The sequence below is a fragment of the Hypanus sabinus genome, chromosome 3, assembly GCF_030144855.1.
Source record: "Hypanus sabinus isolate sHypSab1 chromosome 3, sHypSab1.hap1, whole genome shotgun sequence".
In the NCBI taxonomy this organism is placed as follows: domain Eukaryota; kingdom Metazoa; phylum Chordata; class Chondrichthyes; order Myliobatiformes; family Dasyatidae; genus Hypanus; species Hypanus sabinus.
The window spans coordinates 83,312,685-83,340,386 of record NC_082708.1 but is presented as its reverse complement, the minus strand read 5'-3'; the positions used below and the strand labels follow the sequence as shown (position 1 = coordinate 83,340,386).

General features: G+C 38.1%; 1 protein-coding gene across 4 annotated transcripts in view; it reads left to right on the top strand.

Moving 5' to 3' along the window:
* Nucleotides 1-27,702, top strand: part of LOC132391486 (NALCN channel auxiliary factor 1) — a 781,780-nt gene that overhangs the window by 695,130 nt on the left and 58,948 nt on the right. Inside the window, exons 2-3 of one of the 4 annotated variants that reach the window (XR_009511229.1) lie at nucleotides 7,770-7,841; nucleotides 10,909-10,991. The exons of the other annotated variants lie outside the window; for them this stretch is intronic. The gene's annotated coding sequence lies outside the window, so the exon portion shown is untranslated. Of the gene's footprint in view, nucleotides 1-7,769; nucleotides 7,842-10,908; nucleotides 10,992-27,702 lie in introns of those variants that run through there. 4 annotated transcript variants of the gene reach the window in all.

Sequence of the window (27,702 nt, the reverse complement as noted above, 5' to 3'; positions counted from 1 at the left end):
ATTCAACAAAATGTATAATTGGGAAAAAAATGTGCATTGAAGTGAGAAACTGTTGGATATTGTTATTACTGATATGTATCCTTGATTGAATATTCAAAAGACATCATTATTATTACTGCTCAAGCTGCTTAAATGTATTAATACATAAAGGAGAATGCAAAAACAGTTCCACAGTCAGTGAAGTCAAACAGCTTCTTTCCCTCTGCCATTAGATTTCTGAATGGTTCATGAACTCGTAAACACTACCTCATTATTCCTTTTTTGGGCACTATTTATTTACTTCTGCACTTTATAGTAATTTTCTATCTTTTCACTGTACTGCAGTCACAAAACAACAAATTTCACATCATTCAAGTCAATGGTAAGTCCTGATTCCAAAGATGATCGCTTGACATAGAAGAAAAGCAGCTGATTTTGGTACTCATTTTCATGCATCACCAGAACCAGTTGGCAAGAAGTTAAGTACTGATTCATGAGAGCAGGCTTTTTGTTAAATAACCTTGCCGTCTGTGGTTCATTTCAGCATTCTTCTGATATCTGAGAGCCTGTACCAATGTTGTTCAATGGCGGAATCCCAGCTGATGTATAAATTGAGCACAATGCAATGATATTTGTGTCCATACTCTTCTTCCCTCTTTTGTGTTTGTCTGGGAAAAGAGCAAAGGCATTTTCAATGGACAGGGGGATCGTTGAATTACCTTTTAATTCTTCTTGTGGCTTAAGGTATAGCTGTATTGTTAATTAGCATTTGGATAAGGCTTTAAACTGAATTTCCATTTGCATTCTTAGGTAGTCCATAGCACCACTTCTCAGAAAATCAGAATTAATCTAGTAACCACATGAACAGCAGTCCCACCCATCCTTCTCTATCCCTCCTCTTGACACCATTCCCCTCATATCCCCCTCAATCAACATCTAAACCCATAAAATCAAAGTGATGGAGAAACTCAGCCTGTCAGACAGCATCTGTGAACAGAGACACACCGACTGCACAAGGTAAATCCTGATCAGATCAAGGGATGTGAGAAAGTTAAAGAGCAATGTTAAATATCAGAGAAGTTGAAAGGGACAGAGGAAACAAAAGAAAATGGATTAGCTGGTAGCACTTTCTGTGCACAAAATATTCACCTTTACATTTCGAAAGGAAATTACATTTGAAATGTGCTTCACCAGCAGAAGGTGCTGAAAGACATCAAAAGGTCATCGAATATATGCAAACTTGTTCTTCTTTTATAGGTTTTGCTTTGCCGAAGTCTATGAGAGTGTGCACTCTAGAATGTCGGTTGCAGGATACAGAGAGGATTGCAACTTCGGACCTCTGCATTCCTAATAAGATATCAGCAGCAAAGTAGTTGAATTTTCCCAGGATACAAGATGGGGTTATGCACAGAAATCTTAAAATGAGGGTTTCAGTAGCAATGAGCTGAAGTTGGTGAATAGTCAATGTAAATGCAAAACATTTGTTTCTGGAAAAGATTAATGAACAGAAGGCCAATTCAGAGTGAAAGTCAGCTAAGCCTCAAACAGTAACTGGGTCTATGGCTTGGAAGTCGGGAATTGAAGATGATGGATTCAAACTACCCAGTATTTAATGAGAAGATAGTTCTTTTTATTTAGTATAATAAAGAGGGTTCAAATGAAGGTGCATTTATATGCCTGAAGAACAACCAAAAATCTGAGTAAAATCAATCGGGTTATACCTGGCAAGAACAGAAACCCTAAATTTGTTAATAGATGTTAGTAATCGAGGCTACATCATCCAAAAAGTAACATAAAGACACCATTAAAGATTTGTTCTCTCTCTATCTCTAATGGTTGCAGGGTGACCAGGGTAGGGAATAAAATGTTACAAGATATGTGTTTTTGAGGAAAAGGTAGGCAAAGCATAAAAGGAAGCAGGACATGATTGATCATAAAGAATGAGGTAACATTCATAGTAGGAAAGGATTGTGCCAAGAAAATCCAAATGAAGAATCACTATTGCAGGAATTAAGAAACTACAATGTGGGGAAAACATTAATGCAAATAGTTTGTGAACTCCTTAACATCATCATATCTAGACCCAGGGAGTCAATTACTTCCTCTGCAAATGGATCCTTGGCTTCCTGACTAATAGACACAATCAGTAAGGATAGGCAGTAACAACTCCACGATGATTATCGTCAACACTGGTGTCCCACAAAGCTGTGTCCTCAGCACCCTATCCCTCATGTCAGAAAAACAAAAGAGCTGGTCATTGACTTCAGGAAGGGTGTCATGCACGTATTGTTGTCTACATTGCCAATAGCTTGTCCTGGCCCAACCATGTTGAAGACTTGGCCCAGAAAGGTCACCATTGCCTTCACTTCTTCAGGAGGCTGAACAAGTTTGGCATGTCTGCCAGTATATTCAGCATGTCAAGTAACATAATTAAAGACCCCACCACCCCAGAAATTCTCTCTTCTCATATCTTCCATTGGGCTGAAGATACAAAAGCCTGAAAGCATATACCACCAGGCGCAAGGATAGCTTTACCCCAATGTTTTAAAACTATTGAGTGGTTCCACAGAACAATAAAATTACCTTATTATCCAATTATGATCTTGTGCTTTATTTACCTGCACTGTACTTACTCTGTAGTGGCAATACTTTATTCTGCATTGTTACTGGTTTCCTTTGTTCTAACTCAATGCACTGTGTAATAATTTGATCTTCATAAACAGTATGTAAGACAAGGTTTTCGCTGAATCTTGGTACATGTGAAAGTAATAAACTGAATCTAATTCCAATTCTAATTTTAGATAAGTTATAGATCTGCAAATTAAAGGAATGTTTAAAGCAATTCAATAATCCTGGGGACTTCCAACGGGGCAAACTGAATCAAGCAATATAGAGGATAAATTTATGAAATGCACTTGAGGTAATTTATAGAACAATATATTGGGGAAATAACAAGGAAACAGGCTATTTTAGATCTGATATATATAATATAGGACCAGATTAATTAGTGATCAACTCATTAATTATAATGTGTCAGCACATTATCTATACAAAGTGTATTTATTTCTCCATGAATGTTAATGATACCCAGAGTTCTTCCACACCTCAGTCATGATCCCTCTTTAACTCTAAAGTATCCAGCCAATACTGAGCATTGGAAGAGCAGTAATTTCCTCCAGGTATATTCTGGGAGGATGAATACCATCAACCTTGTCCTGTTCTACAGGAGGAATGGAGACAGGCTAACCCCTAGTGACATCAATGGATCTGGGGTTGAGAGGGTGAACAGCTTTAAGTTTCTCAGCATACACGTCACCGAGGATCTCACGTGGTCTGTACATACGTGCTGTGAGGTGAAAAAGGCACAACAGCACTTCTTTCACCTCAGGTAGTTGAAGAAGTTGGGTAACGGCCCCCAAATCCTAAGAACTTTCCATAGGGGCACATTTGAGAGCATCCAGACTGGCTGCATCGCTGCCTGGTATGGGAACTGTACTTCCCTCAATCGCAAGACTCTGCAGAGGGTGATGTGGACAGCCCAGCGCATTTGTAGATGTGAACTTCCCACTATTCAGGACATTTACAAAGGACAGGTGTTTAAAAAGGGCCTGAAGGATCATTGGGGACACAAGTCACCCCAACCACAAACTGTTCCAGCTGCTACCGTCCGGGGAATGGTACCACAGTATAAAAGCCAGGACCAATAGGCTCTGGGACAGCTTCTTCCACCAGGCCATCAAACTGATTAATTTGTGCTGATACAACTGTATTTCTATGTTATATTGACGGTCCTGTTGTACATACTATTTATTATAAATTACTTATTGCACATTTAGACAGTGACATAAAGATTTTTACTCCTCATGTATATGAAGAACAAAGAAATAAAGTCAATTCAATTAAACTCCTTCGTGAAAATAGTCTAAGGCTAAACTAGACTGTATGCAAGTTCAGCATTTTGTTCAGAGGTTTGAACTACCTGTCTACCTCGTCATTTAGATCCCATATTCCCACCTATGTAGTCATTCAATGTCCAGCACAAATATTGCAAATGCATTCTTCCTTGCATTTGGCATTCTATTCCAACTCACTCTCTCATTATATAAGACAAACTAAAGTACTTTATTGCTGGTGTCCAGTTTACCCACAATGCACCTTTGCTCAAAGACTTAATTGATTCTCGGTTTAACGTTGCTCATCCTTTTTAATTCCCTTTGTGGCTTCACACCTCATAATTAATTAAATTTTCTCAATTCCTATGGTCCTCATTAGCTATTCCATACTGTATCTCAATAATAAACAAATGCGTGCATACATACTCTGCTCATTCATCTGCTGACCTTTTGAGCATTTTTTTAGCCAGTCATGCCTTATGGTTGGGGAAGAATGATAATGTGGGAAGATTAAAAGGTTTGGTGTAAAAATGTGTGTTTGATTTTTGACATACACCAAATAGATTGAAGAGCCTGCCTTCATGCTACAGTCTATATCTCTCTGACTCAGTGAGTTTCGGTGGTAACTGTTCACACAAGTTCCTTTCCTAAACTATCTGTCTTTCTATCTTTCCACCATCTGCACTAACATCTACTCTGTGGCTCGATGTCAATCTTTCCTTGATGATGGTCCTGTGGGGCATTCTGCTGCACAATAACGAATTGTGATTATTGCTCTTGGCCATTTAGGGGGGGAAAAGTCAAAGATAATATGTGGATGTAGCAAACAGTAAGGAAACCAAATGGATTGCCAGCCTTGACAACAAGGATGTGGGAGATTATGATAAGAGAACATTCCTGTAACAAAAAGAGCTTGTTGAGGTTATTTATAAAATACTGTATACAGTTTGTTCTCCTTCCCTAATGTATGATATCAAAGTTCATATACAACTTTGAGATTCATCTTGTAGGCAGCCCCTAAACAAAGAAACACTATAGAATCCACAAAACCTGATACAACCAAGACTAATTGATGCACCATCAATATCTCTCGGAGACGGGAGGCCAACGATAGGCTTTTATTAGCAGCAATAGAATCCACAAAACCCGATACAACCAAGACCAATTGATGCACCATCAATAACTCTCGGAGATGGGAGGCTTTTATTAGCAGCAAAATGGAGCACAGCATCTCGGAGACTGAGGGGGGAGCAGTGCCTCCGATCGCCTTTTTACAGGGGTCTGTGGGAGGAGCCACAGGAGCAGTCAGCAGGGGGCGTGTCCAGATAGGTATACATTGTTTACCACACCAACAAACACTCAAAGTGCAAAAAAGAAGAAATCATGGAAACTATTTTAAAAAATTAAACAAACAATTCAGAGAACACAAACCACAGAGTCCTTGAAAGTGAGCCCACAACTGCGAAGCCACCTTAGCACAAGGTGAGTGAAACCCGTCCAGGAGTTTGACAGCTACAGGGAAAAACCACTCACGAACCTGGCAGTGTGGAACCCAAGATCCCTACACCAGTGTAAATTAATTCTTCTTATCAGAGCACTCTCCAATGAGGATAAACTGAATAGAAGCTGTTTATTGCTTATAAGACAGACAACAATCTCATCAAAGTGAGGTCTTAAGAGCTTGAAAGGGTAGATAGTGAGAGTTCCTTTCCTTGCCTAGGCTATACAAACCAGGACTTGTTCGTTTAAGAATAAGAAAGTAGTAACTTAGTGGATGACTTTGTTTTTCTAATGTAGAAGTGGTAGCTGTCATGGGATTGTTAAATTCTGAAATTATTAAATGTTCATACAAGTTAATTAGAGGATGTGAGGAAAGAACAGGAGAATGAAGTCAACACAGAAGGTCAGCTGTGATCTTACTGACTCAAAAAAAGGGATGCTCGAGAGCTATTCGCAATCTTATTAGAAGGGTTTAAATTTGTGTAATGTAGGGTGGGACCTAACGATGAGAAAGACTAAACAAATCTACAGGTTAAAATAAGCAAGTCCAGTAAGGACGGTCAAGACAGGGAGCATGGAAGGCCTGATAAGCTAAGTTTCATTTATTGTAATGCAAAAGGCTTCATAGTTATGGCAGATAAACACAAACAGTACTGTGCAAGTCTTAGGCGCTTAGCTAAAACTTAGCTATATGTGAATAGCTAGGTGTCCAAGACTTTTGCACAGTACTGTAGTAATTTTTTGTATTGCACTGTTCTGCTTCCACAAAAAAAGATATCGTGACAGATGTGAGTGATGGTAAACCTGATTCTGATATGGGTCTCTATTGTGGACTGAGAGTTGGGAGGTGGGAAGGGAACAGGGACAGGGTTGGGAAAAGAAGGAAGTATGAAGGGAGCAGGAAGCACCAGAGGGACATTCTGTAATGATCAATAAACCAACGGTTTGGAATCTAATGATGTCTCAGGGCTGGGTGTGTCTACACCCTGCCCCTGCACTCCTTGTCTGCTACCTGCCCCACAAACCCTCCTGTTGTTCTCTACCCCCTGCATTCTCAACACCCTTTGCTCCCACCAGATTTACAAACTTGCTCTCTGCTCCACGTTGACGAATATAGTACTGAGCAAAAATCTTAGGCACCTTAGCTATAGGTATGTGTCTAAGACTTTTTCACAGTACAGGAGCTTGGATCAGCACAAAGATTTTGATATTATAGCTGTTACAGAAACAGAGCTGAGGTCTGGGTAAGCTCAATGTTCTGGAGAACCACTGGTCAGGTGTGACAGAGGTGGAGGTAAAGAAAGAAAGATTAGCTTTATTTGTCCATGTACATCAAAACAAACAGTGAAATGCACCATTTTACATCGAATCAAATCAAGGAGTATTGTGTTGGGCAGTCCGCAAGCGTCACCAGGCTTCTGGTGCCAACATAACATGCCCACAACTCATTAACCCTAACCGTACATCTTTGCTTTTATGGACTGTGGGAGGAAACTGCGGCACCCAGAGGAAACCCACATGGCCACAAGGAGAACATACACTGTGGCAGAAATTGAACACCGATTGGTGATCGCTAGTGCTGTAATAACAACACGCTAACCACTACATGACTATGCCAGAGGAGAAATCACACTAACAATTCTGGAGAAACTATGCCTGTATTAAAGATGACCCTAGAGCAAAGTCCAACAAGGTCATGTGGGTGAAACTTAAGGCTGATTTATACTTGTGCTATGGGCTATGCCATAGGCCTGATTTTCACTTCTTCTCTTTTTAAATCTTTTTATTAACTTTTAAGCAAACGTAAATGAAACATGAATACAGAGAGCTTGAGAGTACATAGTTAATAGTTTAAAAAGACATTCAAATATATGATAATCAATATATAATAACCTCCCAAACTCAGTATTTATGAACAAAAGAAATTTTTAAAAACCCCTAAAAAAGAGAGAAAAAAACACTAACCAACATGGGCCATTGCATAATGTCAAATATATACAGAAGTGCCAATAACTCCGAACCTCCAGCCAAATAATTAAGAATAATAAAAGTGGGGTTTAGGAAAAGACAATTTAACTCATAAGAAAGTGTTGAATAAATGGTCTCCAAGTTTCTTGAAATTTAACTGAAGGATCAAAGACAACACTTATAATTTTTTCTAAGCTCAAACAAGAGATAGTTTGAGAAAACCACTGAAATATAGTTGGAGGATTAATTTCTTTCCAATTCAATAAAATAGATCTTTTAGCCATTAGTGTAACAAATGCAATCATTTGTCAAGATGAGGGGGATAAACAACTATTATCCGCCATTGGTAAACCAAAAATTGCAGTAATAGGATGCGATTGGAAATTGATATTCAGAACTGTTGAAATAATACTGAAAATATCTTTCCAGTAATTTTGGAAACAAGGACAAGACCAAAACATATGGATCAATGAAGCAACATCAGAATAACATCTGTCACAGGTTGGATTACATAAGAATAAAATCGAGCAAGTTTATCCTTAGACATATGAGCTCTACGTACAACCTTAAATTGTATTAGGGCATGTTTAACACAAATAGAAGAAGAATTGACTAATTGTAAAATTTTCTCCCATTGCTCAGAGGGTATAAGGCAATGAAGTTCTTTTTCCCATTCCTTCTTAATTTTTTCTGATACTTCTGGCTGTATTTTCATGATCATATTATAAATGACAGCTGCTAAACCCTATTGACAAGGATTCAGAGCTAAAATTCTTTCCGTAATGTCCGATGGACATAGTTTTGGAAAAGACTGTAACTCATTATTCAAAAAATTTCTAACTTGCAAATATCTAAAAAAATGAGGTTTAGGTAAATTATATTTATTAGATAGCTGTACAAAGGACATAAAGCTATCATCTACAAATAGATCACAAAAACATGTTATACCTTTTGTTTTCCATAAAACAAAGGCTTGATCCATAAAAGAGGGCCGAAAAAGAAAGTTAGACGGTATAGGGCTTGATAAGATGAACTTATTCAAGCCAAAAAATTTACGAAATTGAAACCAAATTCACAATGTATGTTTAACTATAGGATTAGTTATTTGTTTATTCAATTTAGATAAAGAAAAAGGAAGTGAAAATCCTAAAATTGAAAACAATGAAAAGTCTTGTACAGATTTACATTCCAAATTTACCCATTGTGGGTAATCAACTGCTATAGTCGATTCTTGTGTCCAAAATATTAAATATCGTATATTAACTGCCCAATAGTAAAATCTCAAATTTGGCAAAGCCAAACCCCCCTCCTTCTTAGGCTTCTGTAAATATTTTTTGCTTAGTCTAGGATTTTTATTCTGCCACAGATAGGAAGATATTTTGGAGTCAATAATATCAAAAAAAGATTTAGGAATAAAAATTGGTAATGCTTGAAATAAATATAAGAATTTGGGTAATATCATTATCTTAATAGCATTAATTCAACCAACCAATGACAAAGATAATGGAGACCACCTGGTAACAAGTTGCTTAATTTGGTCAATTAAAGGTAAGAAATTAACTTTAAATAAATCTTTATGTTTTTTGGTAATTTTAATACCCAAATAAGTAAAATAATCGGTGACAACTTTAAATGGTAAATGTTTATAAATTGGAACTTGCATATTTAATGGAAATAATTCGCCCTTATTAAAATTCAATTTATAACCAGAAAAGTTACTAAACTGAGCAAGCAAGGACGAAATAGCAGGAATAGATCTCTCAGGGTTGGATATGTATAGTAACAAATCATCAGCATATAATGATAACTTATACGTCCCTTCCCCACGAGTCATACCCAAAATATTAGGTGATTCACGAATGGCTATAGCTAAAGGTTCCAAAACAATGTCAAATAGTAAAGGACTTAAAGGACAGCCTTGCCTTGTACCACGGAATAACTGATAAAAAGGAGATCTTTGATTATTGGTAAAGACCGAAGCCAAGGGTTTATAGTATATTAATTTAATCCATGATATAAATTTTGAACTAAAATTAAAATACTGCAACGTATTAAATAAATATGGTCATTCAACTCCATCAAATGCTTTTTCAGCATCTAAGGAAATGACACATTCTGGTATTTTGGGTGAAGGAGTATAAATAATATTAATTAATTTTCTAATGTTAAAAGATGAGTAGCAGTTTTTAATAAATCCAGTCTGATCTTCAGAAATAATTTGAGGTAATATATTTTCTAATCTAGCAGCCAAAATTTTACTAAAAATCTTAAAATCCATATTCAGTAAGGCTATAGGCCGATAGGATGCACATTCAGTAGGGTCTTTATCTTTTTTAAGAATTAAAGAAATAGAGGCTTCATAAAAAGATTGTGGCAATTTGCCTATAATTAACGCATCTTTAAAAATTTTACAAAGCCAAGGAGAAAGTATAGAGGAAAAGGATTTTAAAAATTCTACGGTATAACCATCCAGACCAGGAGCTTTACTGGAATTCATTGAAAAAATAGCCTTTTTTATTTCAGTTTCCATAATCGGTGTATCAAGGAATATGCTATCCTCTACTGTTAATTTTGGAATATTCAATTTTCTTAAAAATTCATCTATTATAGAAGAATCCTCAACAAATTCTGATTGATATAAAAAATTATAAAAATCTTGAAAGGCTTTATTTATCTCTTTATGGTCGATCGTCAGAATGCCATCTTGTTTACGAATCCTAGTAATCTGTCATTTAACTGAAGCATTCAATTGATTAGCCAATAATTTGCCAGACTTACCTTCATGTACATAAAACTGAGTTCTAGATTTAATTAACTGATTTTCAATTGAAGAGGATAATAACAAACTATGCTCCATTTGAAGTTCCACTCTTTCTTTATAAAGTTCTTTGCTGGGGGTCACTGAATAAATCTTATCAATTGCTTTGATTTTATCAACCAATGTTAATATTTTAGAATTAGTTCATTTCCTAACTCCAGCAGAGTATGAAATAATCTGTCCATGAATAAATGCTTTAAAAGTGTGCCATAAAATTCCACTAGAGATCGCTACTGTAGAATTTGTTGAGAAAAACATATCAATTTGTTGTTTAATAAAATTAACAAAGTCTAAGTCCTGCAATAAAATAGAGTTGGTCCTCCAAGATTTAGCATTAGTAGATGAGTCTATTGTCTTAATAGATAGCTTCAAAGGTGCATGGTCAGAAATGGTAATGGAGTCATATTTACAATCAATAACATCCGTAAGTAAACGGTGATCAATGAAAAAGTAATCAATTCTTGAATAATTATGATAAACATGAGAAAAGTATGAAAACTCTTTGTCATTGGGGTGTAAAAAACGCCAAATTTCGGAAATTGCAGAATCTGATTTTCACTTCTGCGTAGGCTCTACGCTGCAGCGAGCATGTGTTGGTGTGCGCCAAAACGCTAGTTGGCGATGGGGTTTCTACGCCACTGTATTGAGTTTCTTTGTGAGAGATATGGACGAGGAAATGCATTTCAAACATTTTCACATGTTGGTACGTAGATTTGACGATTTGTTTCATCTATTTTCATTGGTGTACAGACATGGCAGAGAAGAAGCAACTGGAAATGCGTAGGAACAAATGCAAGTGGACCAATCACAGTTGTTGCAGTCTATGTCACCACAATGCGTGAGTTGCTGTTTTGGGAAGGTGCGCATCACCCTACGGCGTAGATGCGACGCAGAAGTATAAATCAGGCTTTAGGAACAAAAAGGGAAAATTACTTTTATAGTATTAGACTGTAAGAAAATACCTGTAGGGAAATCACAGAAGCTGTAGGAATAATAAGGTTGTAATAGTAGGTGATTTTAACTTCCTGAACATTGACTGGCTTCATATGATGAGATTAGAATTCATTAAGTATTTCCAGGAAAGTTTCTAGTCTTTCTAGAGAAGGGGCTACACTTGATCTCCTCTTAGGAAATGTCAGTAAAATGAGTGTCATGTCAGTGGGGAAGAGTTTGGTTGTAAAAGATATGATTAGTCATCAAGTTGAAGTCCTAAATTAGGGGAAGGCTAATTTCGATACATCAGCCAGAAATGCGTAAACTTTGATAGCATGGGTATTTTTGCAAGTAAAGGGACATCTGGCAAGGAGAGCTGAGAGCTTTTAAAAGTGAGGTAAGAAGAGTTCAGGGCCAGAAAGGTTATTAGGATTAGGGACCCTTTGCTGATGAGGAATATTGAGCTGCTGATTGGGAAAAACGAAGGAAGCACATGCTGTATGTATCAGACACAGAGATAAAAGGGGATTTGGAAATGGGACAGGAGTTTGCAAGGACAGTGAAATTAAATTTCATTTGTTTGAGGAAGGAAGTGATAATGGGTGAGGACAGGAAGGACATTTGGGTGGGTGGTAGATTGATTGTAATAGGTTTGAAAGAGCAGGAGCCAGGTGTTATCAGACTAGGTGAGATGTGAAAAGCCATGATGGGAAATGTAGCAAGAGAGAATCATGGATTGTGAGCCTAGTGTATTGCTGCTGGGAAGAAGATAAATGCCGAACTGAAGAAATTGTCTTTGTGATCAGAGAGCTATTCCATTTCCTTGCACTTGAAAGGCATGGAAGAAACACAAGCTTAGCAAAAGTGGTTGTATTTCAGAAGATAAACTGGGAGAGTTCTCCTGAAATAGTTTTGACAGAGCAATTCAGTGCCTAATATTTATTTATATAAGAAAAACTGAGATTACTAAATTATGAATAAGGTCACAAAAATACAAACTGTTTTCCCCATTTTATGTATCATAATTTCACTGAAAGTTATTTGGAAGATCAGAGGATTATGTTAAAGCTGTTTTTCTGTAATATCTATGGGGTTTCTACCATGATAATGATAATAAGTTTTCATATTTACTGGTGAGAAGCTGATTATCCTGGGCTCAAAGTTTTACAGTAAGTAAACATTCCATGGTGAAATGGCTCTTGGTATGATAATAAGCTGAAAATAGCTTATTTACAAAAATAAAAATGTTGATAAAGAAAATGTTGTTGAAGTAAAAATTGTTTATCCCTTCACCGTGCAGATTTCAGTAAAGGAGCACCCTCTGCAGGCCATACTTTGCAGATTAATCCCCCATTTAACAATAGCAAAGCAAAAGTCTATAGATTCTCACAATTATTACAGCATAAGATACTCAGCAAGTCAAGCAGCCCCACTGGAGGTGGAAATAAGATTTCAATTCAATGACCTTTCATCATTTTTAAGATCAAATAGAAGTCAAATATATGTTAAATGACACTAAAGAAGGGGGATTTGAGACAACAAAGCGACTGACTGAATGACTCAAGTGGTGTTATTGACAAAAAGAGAGTGTTGAAAGCTTACCCGATCTGTTTACAGAAAGGGATAAGTGAAAATACAGGAGAAAGAAAATACAATAATGCTGGAACTGAGAGATTAAAAAAATACCACTTTTGCTGGAATTTCCTCCTTTTCTCACCAACATTCACATTTTTTTGCTATTTAGCCGCATATTCCAAACAAGTGTGGATATTTTCTAATCCAAGAGCCATTTTTTGTAACATGATTTTGTAAAGCTCTTTTCCGTTTCTCTATTTCCAGAGAACATTTGGATGCATTGTTTTTAATCATATATATTAAGTGAACTTTACAATTTGAATATGAACATAAAGTATTTCATGACCCATTCAAACATAAAAGGTCACTTGTGTTTTTGAAATCCCAGCCACTTTAGTTTAGAGCTGTTTCATAAAAAAAGTATTTGGCTAGCTATCTACAATACAGAACTCCGTGCAATGATGCCCATGTTAAATTGAGATGATTTATCATATCAGACACTTAGCTGCCATCCCATCATTATGACTTTTAATGACACAATTAAACCAAATTAGAGCAACAATCAAGCTGAAATATCACACACGAGGAACCAGGGTTATCAATTGTTTTTATCCAGTAAATGTCACAAAAAATTTTCTTGTCCTTCCATGCCTGACCTTCAGGGTGGCAAGTGGCAAAATCACTTTTGCCAGGAATTGCAGTCACGTAGTCTTTGATTTTAAATGCTGTGTAATTAATTTCATGTTTAGAATCAAAACATAGTCAGGGGTTAATTGCACATACTGTACAGTATATGGACTTGATTGGCAGCTTCTGTGTGCATGACTTGTCAGTGTCAGCAGCATGTAAAATTTATTATCAGAGTACCTACATGTTGCCACATACAACCTTGAGATTCTTCTTTCTGTGGGCATATGGATTGCACGTCAATTCTAACGCACTAACTTATATGAAATTGAGTTGTGTAAATATAACCAACATTCAATGTGAACCATGCAGAGGAATGCTAATCCTAAGGAGAGGGATAAACTCTGCTAAGGGCCGATAAGTAGCAAGTAACATCTGTGCACAGATGTGCAAGGTAATGACCATCTGTCACAAGAGAAGCTCACCATTTACCCTTGACATTCAGTGACATCTCCTCATCATCAGCAGCCTATGGGTTCCTATTAACAACTATATCAGTCAAATAAACATCTGCTGATCAGAGCCTGAGTATCCAATCTTATTCATGTCCCAAAGTCTTTTCATTATCAACAAAGTGGAAGTCAAGTGCTTGAGGTAATCCTCTCTACTTGCCTGGAAAAGTTAGGTCCAACAACACTCAAGAGGTTCAGTGCAATCCAGGGTAAATCATCATCCCATCACCCAGGAAACCATAGACCACTGAGTCATCCCTCAGTGGTTGGTAAGTTGATGGTGAAGATCCGGAGAGGCATAATATGATTAGGAATAGTCACCGTGGCTTTGTCAAAGGCAGGTCATGCCTTATGAGCCTGACTGAATTTTTTGAGAATGTGACTAAACACATTGATGAAGGTAGAGCAGTAGATGTATATGGATTTCAGCAAGGCATTTGATAAGGTACCCCATGCAAGGCTTATTGAGAAAGTAAGGAGGCATGGGATCCAAGGGAACATTGGCCTGAAATGTCGACAGTGCTTCTCCCTGTAGATGCTGTCTGGCCTGCTGTGTTCCACCAGCATTTTGTGTGTGTTGATTGAATTTCCAGCATCTGCAGATTTCCTCGTGTTTGTGCTTTACAAGGATGTTGCCTGGATTGGAGAGCATGCCTTACAAGAATAGGTTGAGTGAACTTGGCCTGTTCTCCTTGGAGCAATGGAGGATGAGAGGTGACCTGACAGGTGTACAAGATGATGAGAGGCATTGATCGTGTGGATAGTCAGAAGCTTTTTTTCAGGGATGAAATGGCTAACATGAGAGGGCACAGTTCTAAGGTGTTTGGAAGTAGGTACAAAGGGGATGTCAGGAGTAAGTTTTTCACACAGAGAGTGGTGAATGCGTGGAATGGGCTGCCAGTGATGGTGGTGGAGGCGGATACGATAGGGTCTTTTAAGAGATTCCTGGACAGGTACATGGAGCTTAGAAAAATAGAGGGCTATGAATAACCCTAGGTAATTTCTAAAGTAAGTATATGTTCAGCACAGCATTGTGGGCCGAAGGGCTTGTATTGTGCTGTAGATTTTCCATTTTTCTATGTAGATACTCACACTATCCACTGCTAAGGTATCATGGCTACAAAATGTACCATTCAGTCAGTTATCTTGTGTACTTGGACAACATCCCTAACTTTCCCTGACTTTACCATCCAGAACAACAAGGGTAGCATCAAGAATCTGTGGATATGACAAATTCTGTGGGAACCAGACAATAGCCCATCTGTCCTGCCAATATCCAGAATGTTCTATTTATAAAAAAAACAAGAGCAAATCCATTCTGGCTAATTTACACCATAAACAGCCTACTCTCAATCATCAGCAAAATGATAGAGACAGTCATAAAAAGTGTTTTGAAGTAGTGCTTCTTCAGCAATATTCTGCTTACGCTTGCCCAGTCTGGGTTTGGCCAGGGTGCTTTCCCTCTGGATGTCATTTCACTCAAGCTGAGACCAAAAATGTGGAAGACTGAGGGAGGTTTGATAGAGGTATACAAAATTATGGGAGGTATCGATAGTGTAAATACAAGCAGGCTTTTTCCACTGAGGTTGGGTAGGACTGGAACCAGCAGTCATGGGTTAAGGGTGAAAGGCGAGAAATGTAAGGGGAACATGAGAGGAAACTTCTTTACTCAGAGGGTTGTGAGAGCTGCTAGCGTAAGTGGTGCACACAAGCTCGATTTCAATGTATAAGAGAGGTTTGGATAGGTACATGGATGGTAGGCGTTTGGAGGGCTATGGTCCCAGTGCAGGTTGATGGGAACAGACAGTTTAAATTGTTCTGCTTGGACTAGATGGCCTGAAGGGCCTATTTTTGGTGCTGTATTTTTCTAAGGCTCTATGACTCTCAAGAGCTGAATGTGAGGTGTAGTGAGACTAACTTCCCTTGATATCAAGGCAGCATTTGTCTAAGAGTGATACAGTGCCCTGGTAAAACTGAAGTTAATAGGTATCAGGAAAATTCCTCTTCTGCTTGGAATCATTCCTCGTATAAAGGTTGTTGGTTGTTTGAGTTCTTCATTGCAGCCCAGGCTGTATGTGTTCTTCAAGGCTGCACTTTAGACCGAAGCACAGCTGCATTATCATGCCCACCTCTCATTGATACTGTAGGGAAGTTACTCAGTAACTCAGCAACAGTTTCTTCCCATCTGCCATCCAACTAAATTGACATTGGAACCCATGAACACTACCTCACCTTTTTATTTCTGTCTTTGCATTACTATTCATAATTTAACTATTTAATATACATACAGTATATATACTTAATGTAATTCATTTATTTATGTTTTTCTATATATTTATTATGTATTGCATTGTACTGCTGCCGCTAAGTTTACAAATTTCATTACCAAATTTTACTACCAGTGATAGTAAACCTGATTTTGATTCAGATTCTGATCAATGACTTCCTCTCTGTCCAAGTATCAGAAATGTGGATGTTTGCTGATTCTGCACCAAATTCAGTTCTATTCACAGTTCCTCAGTAAATGGTTCATTTATTCATGTAGTAAGGCATAGACACCATTCAGACATGAGCAGTTAAGTGACAAGTAATGTACGCTCCACAAACTTTGATGGCACTACAATGTTCTAAAGGAGCGATGTACAAGCAGTTCCATCATCCTCTGCATCCATGATGTGGCAATTGCTTCAAGGGGACAAGGAAGTATTCAGACAAATTTCTGAAATGCCAAAAAATAAACTAGAAATTGCTGTTGTTGCATTTCACTCCAGGAAAATGATTTCCAGCTGTAGGAAAAGAACTGAAATTAATTGAAAATTTGCAACTAAAGTTCAGGCAAGAGCATCTTTTTAATCAAAGATCAAAAGCAGAATAGAGTACTGAAAGAATCATAGATGCCTACTACTGACGTTAGTAGAAATCCTCCATTTTATGTCAACATCAAAGCAGCAACAATTTTCACTGTGTCACTCTTTGAAAATCATGTGTACGTTCCAAGAGACTAATAATCCCACACTACACCTTGGTTAGCTACAGATCTAAAATTCTAATTCATCATAATTTTTTAAATTTATAAGGTCCCTTTCATGTTGTAAGATATCCAGAGCTATCTCCTGGAAATGTAATCAGGCAAAAATTGGCACTGAAACCAAAGGAGGAAATTTAGGGGTATGTGATGAATGGCTTGGTTTGGAAATTGAATGGATTAGTTTAAGAAGGTAATTGTAGAACTTACAACAGAATAGGTAAAGGCATAGCTTCCAATTGAGGCCACAAAAAATAAGTAATGGATCTAAGTTTTTGGAGAGCATCAGCTTGGAAGAAGTTAAATGGGCAAAGAAGAGGGAAGGCAGGGAAATGATGGAATGAATTTTAAATGTGAGTTGTTGATGGATTGGAAGCCAATAGTGGTCTCATATCCTGTGAAAGTTCTTTTTTTCTTCTTACCTCCAAGGTTTGAATGCTGATAACAGTTCCCACTTTTGTGGTGGGCTTGATTGAGATTTTAGACTGAGATTTGATTTATCTTGCAGTTTTGGATTAAAACAAACAACAAATGTATTTGTTTAATTTATTTGTATAGCAATGACCAATAGAATTAATTTGCACAAGTGTAATTTATTTGTTTTAATGGTTATGGAAACAACTTCATACCAATCATGAACCATCACAGGAAGAGAAATTTAAATGGTGTACACTGTATTTTGAATTATGAATTAAAAGTCAGAATTTCAGCATCATTAGTAACACCTCTTATTGATCACCCATAGCTGCTCTTAAGGAGGTAGTTACTTCATGAATTGTTGCTGTGTATGAAGTAATGTACCTCACCTAGAAGAAATTTAATGATTTAGGCTCAGTGGCAAAGAGGGTAGTGTTTACCCTCACGGAATGTTGTGCGAGTTGAAGAGTAAACTTGGGGGTGAATGCAACATCCACCCTTGTCCTTTCAGTGAGGGAAGGGTATCAATTATTTGCACCGATCTGTAGCTTCTTTACTGAGCCAATAAGAAACACTCCTAAAAATTCAATTTGAAGGAGGGTCCTGGCCCGAAACTTTGACTGTTTATTCATTTTCATAGATGGTGAATTCCTCCAGCATTTTGTGTGTGTGTTGCAAAAATTTCTATTGATTATTTGAAAGGAAAAACTGTATGTTTATAGTAATAATATAAAGTGTAAGAAAAACATCAGCAGTGAAGGTAAGAATAGAATGAATTGGCAGATGAATGGGTTATACCAGAAGGTAGGGGGAGCCAATATCCTTGTGGGCAGGTTGGCTGGAGCTGGTGGGAGGCTTTAAACTAGCTTGGTAGGAGAAGGGAGCCAGAGTGATAGGTCAGAGGATGGACCTGTTGCTGCAAAGGTAAATGCAACATGAGAGAGATTATGAGAAAAGATGGGCAGTAGATAAGGCATAGCTGCAGTCAGGTTGGATGGGTTGAAATGTGTTTATTTAAACGTAAGAAGTATCAGGAACAAGGGAGATGAACATAGGGCATGAAGCAGTACACGGAACGATGATGTTGAGGCTGTTCCAGAGACTTGGCTAACACAAGGGCAGGAATTGCTGCTGGATATTCCAGGTTTGAGATATTTCAAAAGGGACAGGGTGGAGGAGTGGCATTGATAATCAGGGATAGTATCACAGCTGAAGAAAGGGAGGATGTAATGGAAGGATTGTCTGCTGAATCAGTGTGGATGGAAGTCAGAAACAGGAAGGGAGCAATCACTCTGTTGGGAATATTCGCTGAACTACCTCACCCTCAATAGCAACAGAGACACTGAGGAGCAGATCAGGAGGCTAACTTTGAGGAGGTGTGAAAGGACTTAGAAGGAGTGGATTGGGACAATTTGTTTTGAGAGTACAGAATCTTTATATTCCTGTTAGGTTGAAAGGAAAGGTTAAAGGTTTGAGAGCGCCATGGTTTTCAAGGGATTTTAGAAAATCGGTTCAGAAAAAGAGGGAGATCTATAATAAATATAGGAGTAAATGAGGTGCTTGAGGAATATAAAGAACGTAAAAAGAATCTTAAGAAAGAAATTAGAAAAGCTAAAGGAAGATACGAGGTTGCTTTGGCAAGTAAGGTGAAAATAAATCTGAAGGGTTTCTACAGTTATATTAACAGCAAAAGGATAGTGAGGGATAAAATTGATCCCTTAGAGAATGAGAGTGGACAGCTATGTGTGGAGCCGAAAGAGGAGGGAGAGATTTTGAACAATTTCTTTTCTTCGGTATTCACTAAGGAGAAGGATATTGAATTGTGTAAGGTAAGGGAAACAATTGGGGAAGTTATGGAAGCTATGACAATTAAAGAAGAGGAAGTACTGGCACTTTTAAGGAATATAAAAGTGGATAAATCTCTGGGTCCTGACAGGATATTCCCTAGGACCTTGAGGGAAGTTGGTGTGGAAATAGCAGGGGCTCTGAAGAAATATTTCAAATGCCATTAGAAACAGCGATGGTGCTGGAGGATTGGCGTATTGTTCATGTAGTTCCATTGTTTAAAAAGGGTTCTAAGAGTAAACCTAGCAATTATCAGCCTATAAGTTTGTCGTCAGTGGTGGGTAAATTAATGGAAAGTATTCTTAGAGATGGTATATATAATTATCTGAATAGACAGGGTCTGATTAGGAATAGTCAACATGGATTTGTGCATGGAAGGTCATGTTTGACAAATCTTATTGAATTTTTTGAAGAGGTTACGAGGAAAGTTGATGAGGGTAAAGCAGTGGATGTTGTCTATATGTTGTCTATATACAACATAAGGCCTTTGACAAGGTTCCACACAGAAGGTTAGTTAGGAAGGTTCAATTGTTAGGTATTAATATTGAAGTAGTAAAATGGATTCAACACTGGCTGGATGGGAGATGCCAGAGAGTAGTGGTGGATAACTGTTTGTCAGGTTGGAGGCCGGTGACTGGTGATGTGCCTTAGGAATCTGTACTGGGTCCAATGTTGTTTGTCATATACATTAATGATCTGGATGATGGGGTGGTAAATTGGATTAGTAAATATGCAGATGATACTAAGGTAGGTGGCGTTGTGGATAATGAAGTACGTTTCAAAGCTTGCAGAGAGATTTAGGCCAGTTAGAAGAGTGGGCTGAATGATAGCAGATGGAGTTTAATGCTGATAACTGTGAGGTGCTACATTTTGGTTGGAATAATCCAAATAGGACATACATTGTAAATGGTAGGGCATTGAAGAACGCAGTAGAACAGAGTGATCTAGGAATAATGGTGCATAGTTCCCTGAAGGTGGAAACGCATGTGGATAGGGTGGTGAAGAAAGCTTTTGTTATGCTGGCCTTCATAAATCAAAGCATTGAGTATAGGAGTTGGGATATAATGTTAAAATTGTACAAGGCATTGGTAAGGCCGAATTTAGAGTATTGTGTACAGTTCTGGTCACCAAATTATAGGAACGATATCAACAAAATAGAGAGAGTACAGAGAAGATGTACTAGAATGTTACCTGGGTTTCAGCACCTAAGTTACAGGGAAAGGCTGGACAAGTTAGGTCTTTATTCTTTGGAGCGTAGAAGGTTGAGGGGAGACTTGATAGAGGTATTTAAAATAATGAGGGGATAGATCGAGTTGACATGGATAGGCTTTTTCCATTGAGAGTAGGGGAGATTCAAACAAGAGGACATGATTTGAGAGCTGGGGGCAAAAGTTTAAGGGTAACACAAGGGGGAATTTCTTTACTCAGAGAGTGGTAGCTGTGTTGAATGAGCTTCCAGTAGAAGTGGTAGTGGCAGGTTCGGTATTGTCATTTAAAGTAAAATTGGATAGGTATATGGACAGGAAAGGAATGGAGGGTAATGGACTGAGTGCGGGGCCACTGGGACTAGGTGAGTGTAAGTGTCGGCATGGACTAGAAGGGCAGAGATGGCCTGTTTCCGTGCTGTAATTGTTATATGATTATATGGTTATATATAGGAGGCAGATTTGGGAATGTTGCATAAATAACAGGTTTGTTGTCATAGATGACAATATGTGGACAGGCCGGCTACAGGAGTGGCCATACTGGATCTAGTACAAGGCAATGAACCTGATCAGGTGACAGTGACTACTGCTCCCTGACCATTAGTACAGCCTTGTACAGGGATAGAAGCCGACAGTATGGAAAATAATTTTTTCACACCTCACATTGCTAAGGATCTTGCCATTAACCTTGTACTCCGCCTGCAAGTTCCACATTCAAAGTGTATCATTTCACACTTTATCTGTTACCTTTCTTGAACAAAAGAATTACCGGAAGGATGCAGAAGTTCCAGAGATATTTACCAGGATATTGGCCATGCTGCCTGAATTAGAGGGCAAGTCTTGTGAGGAAATGTTGAGCAAACTAGGGTCTTTTATCTCTTTGGAGCAAAGAAGAATGAGAGGTGGCTTGATAGAGGTGTATAAAATGATAAGAGGCATAAAGTGAACAGCCAGTGTCTTTTTCCTGGAGCAGAAATGGCTAATACAAGAGGACATAACTTTAAGGTGATTGGAGGGATGTATAGGGGGAATGGCAGAGTTAAGTTTTTTTACATAGAGGGTAGTAAGTGCATGGAACACACTGCTAAGGGTGATGGTAGAGGCAAATATGTTAGGGACACTTAAGAGACTCGTAGAAGTGCAGATAGATGAAAGAAAAAATGGGGTCTATGTGGGAGGGAAGCATTCGATTGACTTTGGAGGAGGTTAAAAGGTTGGCACAACATAGTAGCCAAAAGGCCTATACTGTGCTGTACTGTTCTATGTTCCCCATTCCTTTCCTCAAGCCTAGTGTTTGCACTTCGATCCTTTGATCTGTAATGGACCTGACTGCCTCAACACCCCGATCCTGTAGTATCCAAGGCCATTCTGCCACCCAAATTGATAGCTGAGCTCTTCCAGTGCTCTGATTCAAACCAAACCCACAGGGGCCCTGATGTTCTAATACCCCAGTTTCTTTTCATTGCCTGATGTTCCAAGTTGTATTGTCTTTAAGGCCTCAACTCCTGAAGCCTCGAATCTTCATCCCTCCCTCACTCACCTACACTGCCACTATTTCCAATTGCAGTTCTCAATCTTCTTTGAAGACCATTTCCAACCACCAAAACCCTTTCTGGCCACTTACCACCTGGCCTCAGGTCTGTGCCCTTGTCCTTCCGCTGATGGATCTTTTCCCTACACTAAACCCTGAACTAGACCTCTGTTCTGAGCAGCGCATTTTCATTAACAGGAAGTGCAGCTCATGTCAGTAATTTAAATAAGGTCTGCACCAGAAGGCCCACAGCCATTAATCATTACCATTTTGCACATCCATTTGAATGCTGCTGTTGTTCATCTAAAGCAGCTATACCATCGTTGTGATGTACTGATCTTGTCATTAACATCTGTCATACATACGACAGTTTTGAGGTTGTTCTATGATATTGGCTTGGAATTTACAGTAAGAAGTAAAAGCTGTAGCTATCAACACTGAATGTTATAATGGAAGAAGTCTGACAGCAATACGTAACAATGCACATGCATCACTGAACACTTAAATCCATAACTTACCGCCATGATCCCCTGCTTCTCTACAGACTGGCTGTTGTCATTTCCTTCAGTGTAATCTACCCTAATCAGTGACTGAGACATTAAAGACACAATTTTGCAGTAATATGAGGAAGAAAATGGTATTGTTTGCTGTTCATTTTACAAAATTAAAAGAAACGTAGTGATTTTCAGAATTGTGCCGAAAAACTGACATTACTATTATCAATTCAGCACACTTCTGCAGAATTCAGCCTTCTGCAGAATCAAACTGATATTATTTTACGCTATTTACTATTAAAGCCATATACTGTACTGTATATCATGAAAACTTCATGCTTACTGGCATAAACTTTTGGTTTAAATGGTGAAGTAAGCCATATTTATTGATTAGTAAATAATCAGTTTATAAAGCAACAAACACAAAATGTTGGTGGAACACAGCAGGCCAGGCAGCATCTATAGGAAGAATTACAGTCGACGTTTCAGGCTGAGACCCTTCATCATGCTTGAATTTCCAGCATCTGCAGATTTCCTCGTGTTTGCGTTTTTAAAATCAGTTTATGAAAGTCACTTTACCCAACTTTGAATAATTCAAATGAATAACAGACTATAAAACATTAGTATACAAATGTTGGAATTCTTTATAATGCTGGAAAAAGTTATTTACAATTGCAAACACAAGGAAATCTGCAGATGCTGGAAATTCAAACACACACAAAATGCTGGTGGAACACAGCAGGCTAAGCAGCATCTATAAGGAGAAGCATTGTCGACATTTGTCAGGACGAAGGGTCTCGGCCCAAAACGTTGACAGTGCTTCTCCTTATAGATGCTGCCTGGCCTGCTGTGTTCCACCAGCATTTTGTGTGTGTTATTTACAATTGCAATTTGGTTTCTCCTTGATTGTGAGAATACCAGATCACAATTGGCTTGCTTCATGCTTTTGATTGCTTTGTACTGTAGCTCTAAGATATCAGAGGCCCCATTGAACTGACATCTGACACTATCTGGTATGGAAAAAGAGGAACACTTACCCGAAGATCTCACTGAAGCTATGTTGCAATGTTTTCTGAGGTCGAAAGCAAGTTTGGTCTCTGCCCATTCATTCTAAACATGATTTTTGCATGATGTACGATTGTGTTTTAAGGCCTTGCTAAGAATAATTACTGCATAACAAACTGCCTGGTCCTGTGTGCAATTGAACTGACATTCTCTCAAATAAATATTTCAATATCCCTTACATGTTTAAAATAACTTTGGTTTTTATTTTTCTACTTTGTTACCTTAACAGCTACCATAATTCTGTGTGTTTGCACGCTGTAAGATATTTTTAAAATATATGATTTTTACGTCCTGGTTTGCAGATTGTGACAATTCCATTTGAATTTTATTTGTGGTGGGTACCAATTCCTGCACCTATTAAATGAAATAGGTATTTCTCAATACTTAATTGCATCAGAGAGCTTCTGATTTACTTCATGGTTCAGATAGCACTGTTACAGGGGCCTGCACTTACAGTCTTGCCACTGGAGCACCACATGTATTGCTTTTTATATTGATCAATGCAAGAAATGTGTATGCAGTGTATAAAACCAATCATCTCTTGGAAAAGCAATTGATATTATTGACATAGTTTTGCTTTATTCCAAACACTTACGGCACCAGTGAACAATGCTACCAAGGGTGACATCCTCTGGATGTTTCACAAAGTTACTTCTTTCACTTCTTTTATGTCTTTTTTCACAAACGTGGTTCTGCTGCTGTTGGAGGCTGTGGTCTACAGTTTGGTGGTGTGTTTTTGGGCCAATTGAGCAATCTGGCACTTTCATGTCTAGCAAGGGCTCCATAAGGCTGCAAGCAAAGTACAAGGCCTGAAGGCCAAGAGGCTTGGAGACGGGGTGTGAGTCTTTGATCAACTCCATTTCTTACTGATCTCACTGATTAAAGCACAGTGGAAGATTAAAATCATGGAGGCATTCAGCATTGTCTACCAGCCTCTTGTTCTCTGCTCCTGAGGGAAGGTCCCTGCGTTCAAATAGTCTCTCTCTCTCCTTCGATGCTGTTGGAGGATGGTGCCAGAGCAAGTTTAATCATCGTAGTTTGTGGATTGGACTCTGTAATTCACATTATGATGTGTTTCTGGGTTCTGGTCTTTCCTTTTCTTTTGTAGTTGCTGTTTTGGGTTATTTTGAATCAGGGTGGCCTGCGGATAATGAATGAGCTGAACTGAAATATGTCTGAACTCATTGAATTTTGTGTTTTAAGTTCTGTAGTTCAGCTCATTTATGTTGTTACCATTTGCACAGTTTGTTTTTTTTGCACGTGGGGAGGAGTTGATGTTTTTCTTTGAATGGGTTCCATTGTTTTGTGGCTATCTGTTGGAAAGAGTACTCTCAGGGTTGTATGCTGCATATGTACTTTGATGATAAATGTACTTTGAATCTTTGAATTTGGGTAATTTGTTCCAATTTGAAAATCAAAAACTGTAGACACCATGTATCTGAAAAAAAGAGAAAATGAATGAAACACTCAGCATCAATGGGAATATAAATAAAGCTAATTTACATATCTGGTGAAGGGTCTTTGGCCTGGAATATTGTCTAGGTTCCTCTTTCCATAAGTCCTGACTGACCTGCTGAATGTTTCCAAATTTTTCTGTTTTTGTTTCCATTCCCAAGTTCCCTAGACATCTGAAGATCTATTCTAATCGGTAAATTAGTTTATTATTGTTACTTGTATTGAGGTACAACTGAAAACTGTTTTGCATGTCACCCATACAGATATGTGAGGTCAAGAGTCCATCTTATCATATATGAGGTCTATTCTTTGGACTTAATATATAGAATAGAAGCTAAGCTTGAGCCTGGTGGTACATGTTTTCTGGCTTTTGTATCTTCTGCCCGATGAGAGAGGGGGGAAGAAAGTATGTCTAGGATGGGTGAGGTCAACATGGACAGAGTCCATGGAGAAAGGTTACATTTTGTGAATTGCTGAGGTGTGTCCATAACATGCAGATTCTTGTGATCTCAGGCAGAATAATTGTAATACCAAGCTATGATATATTCAGGTAAGATGTTTTCAATTATGCATTTATGAAAATTGGTGAGGATCGATGAAGTCATGTCAAATTTCTTTAGCCTTCTGAGGAAATAGAGGCACTGGTGAGTTTTTCTGACCATGCCGTCTACGTAATTGAACCAGGATAGGCTATTGTTGATGAGGTAAAGCTAAAAGTAATTGCACAAACCATATCTAAATACAAGAGCAACACAGTCATGCAACAGGTAGTGGTTCAACTGATACAGGTTCAATGCCGACCTCCAGCATTGCCTGAGTGGAGTTTGCATATTGTCCCTCTGTCTGCAGAGGTTTCCATAGCTTCTTGGTTTCCTTGCAAGTCCCAAAGATGTCCTGATTGTCAGGTTAATTGACAACCATAAGTTAGCCCTGTCGTAGGTGGATGGTATGAAAATCAGGCTGGAGTTAATGGGCACGTGAGAGAGAATGGGTTATAAGAAAATGGATGGAGAATAGGAATGAAGAAATTCCTCTAATAACATCAAAAACCAGATGGGCAGAATGGCATCCTCCTATATTGTATGAAACAATAAAATGAATATTAACTTAAAACTGCCTCGTGCATCAGAAAGTACAAGAACCCATATCATTATTATTTCATTGGAGTTTCTGAATCCAAAATCGCTGCAAAATTCTCATGAACTGGGGGTCATAACTTAGGAATAATTTTTTGCATTGCCTTATCTTCAGCTGTGTTAATACTTCTCACATACCAAAGCCTTTAACTAAGGCAACTCTGACAACTTATTTAAAAGCACAAGCATGCCTATGGAATGGTAGAAAACCATCACTATACAGTCAGCCCTCCTTATCCGCGGGTTCCACATCCACAGATTCAGCCAACAGCGGATCAGGAAAACCTGGAAGTTCTCTCTCCAGCACTCGTTGTTTGAGCATGTACAAACTATTTTTTTTCTTGTCATTATTCCCTAAACAATACAGCATAACAACTATTTACATAGCACTTACATTGTATTAGGTACTATAAGTAATCTAGAGGTGATTTTAAAGTAAAAGCAGTCCCCGGGTTATGAATGAGTTCCATTCCTGAGTCCATCTTTAAGTTGGATTTGAAGTCAGAACAGGTGCATCCGGTATCACTTAGCGTCAGTTAGTCAAATGTTTGTCTTTGTATATAGTATACATTTTTACCTTTCTATGCATATAAAACACTTAAGAAACATGTGTATTTCAATAATTAAACCACTGCATTGCTTAGTAATAATCGTAGCTTTCATTGGGGCAGGGCCTTCACATGCTCCATTAAATTGTTCCAATCGTTGACCGACTGCAGCCTAACGCTTTTCCGATAACCGATGGCGTTTCACCTCTTTCTGATCGCTTTATTATTTCCACTTTATTTTCAATCGTGATCGTGATTATTTTCATGAACAGAAACACTGCGGATTCAGAGCTGTGCCGGGTCCTAAAGACCACTGCACCAAAACAGGTTAAATAAGGTCCGGGGTTCCGTTGGGTCCTAAAGACCACTTCACTGGTCAGCTAAATAAGGGACTTGAGCATCTGCTTTTTTTGGTATCCACAGGGGGTCCCAGAACCAATCCCCCGTGGATAAGGAGGGCCCACTGTACTTTTTTGGTATCCACAGGGGGTCCCAGAACCAATCCCCTGCAGATAAGGAGGGCCCACTGTACTTTTATTTTTCTCAGTGATATCACTTGTGTTTCTTTTCTTCCCCGACGTTTTTGCTCTCTGATGGGATGTTATTGCCGTTAGTACTGGGAACTGAAGACCTTCCATTTGAATCATTCAAATCCTGGAATTGTTGTGTTACTCTAATATTATTGTGTTTCATAGCAACAAAAATATAAAAAAATTAAAGCAGATTGGCTTTGTAACATTGAATCAAAATATTTCAGGATCTTAAAATCACTACACACATAAATTGAAGAAAAGTGTTTTTAACATGAAAATTAAAAAGTGACATTTAGAATTTTTTTGGTGTTCTGTGTTTCAAAGTATTGTATTTGTGGCATTGATATGCCAATATTTAATTAAACAAATTATTTCTTAATTTACACAAGTAAATCATAATTTCCTGTCATAGCAAGATTCCGGGTATTAAGCCACAAGAATTTTAAAAGTCCCAAGTTTATACCAAACTTTTATCTATTCATCAAAATAGTTCGATTTTTAGACTTAGTGAGCTGAGCAATTTCCTTTTGTGCCAAAACTATGTTAGGTTTCTATGACTTTCAGTGAACGCTTATTACTGCCTATCCAAGACTACTCTTAACTGATGAAATTACTGTGGAAGATATTGGCCATGTGTATGACA